Source organism: Penaeus japonicus, unplaced genomic scaffold (genome assembly GCF_977035675.1).
Source record: "Penaeus japonicus unplaced genomic scaffold, GWHDUDI00000001_assembly GWHDUDI00000025, whole genome shotgun sequence".
Lineage (NCBI taxonomy): Eukaryota > Metazoa > Arthropoda > Malacostraca > Decapoda > Penaeidae > Penaeus > Penaeus japonicus.
In genome coordinates, this window is record NW_028234427.1 from 38092423 (window position 1) to 38099922 (window position 7500).

Consider the following 7500-nt stretch of genomic DNA (forward strand, 5'->3'; position numbering starts at 1 on the left):
GTGTGTGTGTGTGTTTACTTGTGTTTATAAATAACTCATATGCATTTAAGCTTTCACGAAAACATACATACAGTCAAATAGAAAACAGGCTCTCTAGCACTACTACCCACACAGTATATTGTACACCCCGAGAATATATTGACACAAGAACACGCTTGCAACGAAAACACCGATTTCAGTTAAACGCCAGTCGATCATTCACCCTGCAAAACAGCTCTTACTCTTTGGTATCAGTTCACAATAGAAAGTATGTTGAGAAGCAGGAGTCCCCGTTAACACATGGGTATGTATATGAACAGGTGGCGTGGCACTCTCACCTTCTGCAACAGCTAATGGCAACACCAGGTTCATTTTCACTCTTGCTGCATCAACCTTATGAGATTTTTCTTGCACTGCGATCACATTTTGTTACTTAGTCATCGCCTGTGTTTGTGGGAAGTCCCTTTGAGAATTAGGTTCGGTGTTACTTCTATAAATTTCAACACCTGTTATTATGATACCCTTGGTACAATATTACTTTTTTCATGATATTAAACTTGTTCTGCAGAAGTTACACTAACCTCTGACTAAATTTGCATATTTGTGTCTACCGAATGTCTAAATTCTCTTCATTAGCGAATAAAAAAAAATGTTTTATTATGACTCATAAATCAATTGTTATGTCTGCCACAACTTTTTTTTTAAATCATTTACACTTTATGAATGAGGTCATGCGATATTATCACGCAGTTGAGATCATACACTTACGCCACTGTAAAAAGATAAAGAAACGGTAAATCATGAAACTCATGCTTTATTCGAAATAAAATTTGAAAGAATGTCAGTAAATCACTTTTGACCAACGTTCCTTTGTGTTAGGATATCTACAATTAAACAAAAAAATAATAATAAAGAAGAAAATAGAAAAAAGAAAAACCCAGAATCCAAAGCAGAAGTTAAACAAGACTAACAATATGGTTGTTTACAATGGCATTTGCATCTAGTCTCTGTGCTATCTGTCTTCACCCAGTGTCTGCCTCAGCCAGCTTCACAATGTGTTGATGAACACAATTGCAACAGCAGAGGCCAGAACCTATTTTTATTTGCAATGACCCGCTCTCTTCATGATGGCGATGGTGACCAGCACTATAATACAGTGGAGACTGAACACCATGGATTATGACTTGCCAAACACAGAACACAAGGGACCTACCCACGCGAACAAGCCTGCAATTGGAATGACACCTCAAACTGAAGCATCTACTTGTGTTTGATAGACGACGGACAAATGTGTATGAAAAAAGGAGGAGAAGGAGAAGGAGAAGCAGATGAAGAAGAAGGAGAAGGAGAAGCAGATGAAGAAGAAGGAGAAGCAGATGAAGACAGAAAGAACGCAATGAAGAAGAAAGAGGAGGAGAAGAAGGAGAAGCAGATGAAGACAGAAAGAACCCAATGAAGAAGAAGAAAGAGGAGGAGGAGAAGCAGATGAAGAGAGAAATAAGAACGCATTGATGACACAAAGAAAATCGCACATACTACATATAGTTACCAATAGTCTCAGTTTGTGGATTTAACCTTTTATTTGTTAAATCATATCACGAGTCACTTCAAATACCTCACTTTTGAGCTTTGTATCGACTAAATACATCACACTAATATCTTTACAAAAGTATATTCTTAATAGCAAATGTGTGGACTCAATCTAATATTCTCCCCCACTGTACTAATATTCTCCCCCTACGTACTTATATTCTCCCCCTATGTACTATTCTCATCCCCCTACGTACTAATATTCTGCCCCTACCACCATACTAGAAGCAACCATCCACTAAGGCTTATCCCTCAAAAACTACGAAAAAATGATAGACTGAGATAAGCATTACAGATAATAGCTCCTCAGGTCAAACGACGGAATGCTGATCACTGCCCCAGCAACTCAGTAATAACATCTTACACTTTACTGCAATGGACCGCTAGTTAGAGGTGTTAACTGACCATTAGACCGGTAATGGAGGCTGAACACTAGCCAAAGGTCGAAATATCCCTTTCCAAAATGGCCATATTTGTATTACTCGCAGTGTGGTTAGACATTGGCTTTTCTTTAAGATTCTTTTCAGCTATCGTTGTTGTTATTGTAGCTGTTGTTCGAGTTGTAATTACTATCATAAATGCACACGTGTATCTGTTCACACACACACACATGTATCTATATATGTATACATATACATATTCCTATACACATGTATATGTATACACATGTGTGTATATATATGTATATAAGTATATATATAGAGAGAGATAGATAGATAGATACATATACATTTTGATGGATAGATATAAATGTACATAGATACATACATACATACGTATGTGTATATATATATATATATATTATATATATATATATATATATTATATATATAAATATATATATACATATATATGTGTGTGTGTATATGTGTGTGTGTGTATATATGTGTGTGTGTGTATATATGTGTGTGTATATGTGTGTGTGTGTGTGTGTGTGTGTGTGTGTGTGTGTGTGTGTGTGTGTGTGTGTGTGTGTGTGTGTGTGTGTGTGTGTGTGCGTGTGTGTGTGCCTATATATATATATGTAAGAGAGAGAGTGAGTGAGTGAGTGAGTGAGTGAGTGAGTGAGTGAGTGAGTGAGTGAGAGAGTGAGAGAGGGAGGGAGAGAGAGAAAGGGAGAGAGGGAGAGAGAGAGAGAGGAGAGAGAGAGAGAGAGAGAGAGAGAGAGAGAGAGAGAGAGCGGGAGAAAGTGAGAGAGAGAGAGAAGAGAAGAAAGAGAGAGAGAGAGAGAGAGAGAGAGAGAGAAGAGAGAAAGGGAGAGGAGACGGAGAGAGAAGGGGGAGAGAGAGAGAGAAAGAGAGAGAGAGAAAGGGAGAGAGAGAGAGAAAGAAAGAGAAAGAGAAAAAGAAAGAGAGAGAAAGAGAATGAAAGAGAGAGAGAAAGAGAAAGAAAGAGAGAGAGAGAGAGAAAGAGAGAGAAAGAGAGAGAGAGAGAGAGAAAGAGAGAAAGAGAGAGAGAGAGAGAGAGAGAGAAACGCACAACATGCGCTTAGGTGTGTATACACATACCACGATGTTCGGAAACGTAGCACAGAGAGCCGTCTCGAAAAAGCCACCCCGAATCCAAGACGTATCATCTCTAACGCACATACATCACCCAGACAAGAGTAAACAGCGGCATCTTAATGCACACAACGCCACTGTGGATATATATACACACAATATCCCATACTACATACATCGGTGTCGCCAAAGAGGCAGAGAGAGAGAGCCTGCACACACACGAAAGTAACGTAAACATTGCCACTTGGAGAATGTGTACTGAGTTGCTAAGGAGATGTGTACATTACTTTATTGTAAGTGTACACATGGTCAAGGCCTTAATCTGTAGCAATGTTGACAGATTCAATTTTATGATATATTCAAACTGCAGTGAATTTGGGTTTTATTTGGGCTATGGTTTCAGTAATAAATAATTGTGATTATTATACAAATTATGGTGATTATGATCAAGATTATTAATATCATGTAAACAACAACAATAAGAACAACAATGATGGTGATCATAGTGGTAGTTGTAATAATAATAAAAAATAACAACAATAGGAATAGTAGTAGTAATAATAGTAATAGTAATAGTAGGAATAATAGTAATAGTAATAGTAGTAGTAATAATAATAGTAATAGTAATAATAATAGTAGTAATAATAGCAATAGTAATAATATTACAACTAGCAGTGGCAGTAGCAGCAGTAGTAACAATAGCAACAACACAACACAATAGCACGGACAGCAAACAACTACTATCTATAACCACATTAACAACGCTAAATTGCAAAATCAACCCCCAAAGGAATAAAAAAAAACATTAAAAGTTATTAAAACGTTTGAAATCTTTTCCCAAAAACGCCTTTATAAAGTTGTCTCTTTGCGGGTTGCCCTTCGAACTGCTGGAGGTTAAATGCTGTGATGAATGATGATGACTATGGTTGTGGTGATGATTTTTGTGGTTGTGGTGATGATTCTGGTTATGATGATGTTTGTGGTTATAATAGTAGGGATGATAGTGATGATTGTGGTTGTGGTGACAATGGGTGGTGGTGAGTGTAGTGATGAAAGTGATGTTTGTGATTATAATTGTGGTTGTGGTGATTGTGATATTGTTAGTGATGACTATGGTGACGATGGTGATGGTACTGATGTTTGTCGTTATGGGGGTAATGATTGTGGTTGTAGTGATGGTGGTGAGGATGATAATGATGAAGATGATAATGACGATAATAGTCATTATGAGTATGACGATCGTGATGATTTTTAGCAGAGTACAAGAGCGAGTATAACAATGAAAATAGTTTGAAAACATATTCAACAACGTCCATTGCATCGCGAGGTTGCATCTTATTGTTCTACAGCAGTAATAACAACTTCTGTCATTATAACCATTACAACAATTTTTATCAATTATGATGCCAATAGTAATAATGATCATGAAAACTATGATAGTAATAACAGAAATAATGATAGTGATGATAATAATGACAATAGTAATAATGATAATAATAGTATTAATGATAATGATATTAATAAACAATGACAATAACAATAATAAAAATGATAACAATAATGATAATAATAACAATAATAACGATTACAATAACAACAACAATAATAATGATGATGGTGATGATGATGATGATGATGATGATGATAATAATAATAATGGTTAAGGTAAGGATAATGATAGTGATAATAACAACAATATTGCCATTGATAATAATATTACTTCTAATAGTAATAATATCAACAATTAAATGAACACGAATAAAGACAATACCAAAAATAATAAAACATTAACGAACAAACTTCATAAAAAACAACGAAGACAATATTCCTTTTCACCAAGGACATTGTTGCAAATATTTCAACAACTTTCATTGACTTGGTAGATCTTATCAACAACCTGAACTCCCATAGAAGCTCTTAACAGTCATATTTCTTTTAACAATCCATTAAATTTATTAGTTGCACCATTTCCACGCGGTATAGAACATGACCTCGAATATTAACGTTTTTTTTCAAGTCGTAAAAACAGCATGTGACGAAAATTTTGATTAATTTGCATAGTTGCAAGTATAAGGACTCGGTTACATTTCTTTTCCTCTAGGTCAACAAATAACGACTCGGGAGGATAATAAATGATGAAATATGAAAGGACTTAAGATGATAACGAAAGAGTAAATAGGAATATATAGTAATGAATGACTCATGCCTTGCTCCCCCTTCCCCTTCCCCTCCCCCCCTCACCCTTGGTAAATGATAGTGAAATACAGAGACGAAACCTGCGCGCGAAATTACCGATGGCGATGCCTTGAGATTTCACTTTCAGTTCCTTTCCACCTGGGACTTTGAGATCCTCTGTTCCGTTGCGTTTTACCTTCTTGGCTTTTCGCGCCTCCTGACCGTGTCCATCTTGACCCAAACTGTGCTTGTGCAGCTCATAAACGTCTAAGGTCAAGCGTGACCGCGGAACTCCCGATATCAAGAGGACGTACCGATCAGAAAGCGGACGAAAGGTAGTGAAAACTTTTGCCTGTCCCGGTGAGCGGCTCGCCAGGTTACACCGACTTGGGGCACAGACCTTTGATCTTCCACCTATCATTTTCCCGTATAATCAATGTGTTTGCTTTCTTATTACTTGTATGGTCGTTGAGCCAAGAGGAAAAGAGGTAGGTTGCTTTACACAGGAAGCTGTAGATTGTTAACTACCCTCAACCCTGGAAATTACTATAGATCTACAGCTCTTAAATTCAACAGGAGTATTATCACTACTGTGTTTTCATTTTAGTACACCGGTAATATATATGTATTACTACTAACATTACAGCGTATACATGTGGACTTTATAATCTAATCATAATAGGGAATCAAAACATCTACCTACCTTCTCCCAAATACGAATCTAGTGCCGATTAAAAAACAAAACATCGTTCGCATAACATCGCATCCGAAGCCTCAGGTCATCCATCCATCCACCGACCAGGTCACCCAATCACCATCAAGCGAACAATTCAGGGCAACCAATCCGACGTTAAAACTTGCGAGCCATGTGCAGCACACCTCATGCTCAAAGCCCTCCAACCGATCCCATGGCTGATGCCTGACTGCGGCTCGAAGAGGCTCACTCACTGGGCGCTTTCTGGCTCGCACACACGACCCTCGCTCGGACCGCCCGCCTCTCGCGGTCGAGGCGGACCCGCGCTGCCACGGCGCCGCTCAACTGTCGTACCGCTCGGAAGGGGAGGCCCTGGGGCGGAGGGGGTGGGGGATGATGAGGGTGATGATGGTGATGATCATGAAAATGATAGTGATAGTAATGATGATGATAGTAATAATGATGATGATATTAATAATAATGATAATGATAGTAGTAATAATGATAATGATAGTAATAATAATGATAATAATAGTAATAATAATGATAAGGATAGTAGTAATAATGATAATGATATTAATGCTAATGATAATGATTGTGATAATGATATTAACAACATTAATAATGATAATTACTATTAATATGAACATGACGATAGTGATAATAATGATAAGTTTAAGGATGACATCAATAATGACAACAATGATGATAACTATAATGATGCCAACAACTACAGCAATGATGGAAGTAATTATAACAGTTGGATAATAAGGATGATAAAATAATGATAATTAAAATCATGAAAATGACAATAATAATAATGATAATTACAGTAATTTTAGTACTGATGACGATGATGCTGATAATGATGATAATAACAATATGATAATGAAAATAATAATGGTTTAGATTACACTGGTGATAATGATTATGGTAATAACGTAACAATAATAATGATGATACTAATTGTAGTATAGATTATGATGATGATAATGATGAATATATAATGATAATGGTAGTAACAAATGATAATGATGATAGTGATAATTGCAATATGATAATAATGATGATAATGATAATAGTAACAATAATGATAAGAATAATAATTATGAAAATAATAATGATAATGACATTTATGATCATAACTATTGTAATAAGAATGATGATGATAACAATGATAATGCTAAAGATAATAGTTATGATAATGACAATAACAATAATAATATTAACAATGACAACGAAAATTAAGCTCATACTGATAACAATAATGATAATGTAAATAATAAAAAAAAATGACAATGATAATATCTTTATGGATAATACTCATACAATTAATATTGATGATAAAGATACGAATAATTATTATAGTAACAATAATGATAACGATAATCATAATGATAATGATAATAATGATAACAAAAATAGTTATGATAATAATTATGTCAATGATGATGACCATGGTAACAATGATAATGATAATTATGTATGTAATGATAATGATAATTGTATATGTAATGATAATGATGATTATATATGTAATGATAATGATAATATTGATAA

General features: G+C 35.4%; 1 protein-coding gene across 3 annotated transcripts in view; it reads right to left on the reverse strand.

The window, feature by feature from the left end:
- LOC122259343 (extracellular matrix organizing protein FRAS1) overlaps positions 1-6257 on the reverse strand; it is a 194887-nt gene extending 188630 nt beyond the window's left edge. The window contains exon 1 of one of the 3 annotated variants that reach the window (XM_086551689.1): positions 6195-6257. The gene's annotated coding sequence lies outside the window, so the exon portion shown is untranslated. Of the gene's footprint in view, positions 1-6061 lie in introns of all 3 variants that reach the window. The other 2 variants (XM_086551687.1, XM_086551688.1) reach the window with 2 other exon arrangements.
- Between the last annotated feature and the right edge of the window lie 1243 nt (positions 6258-7500).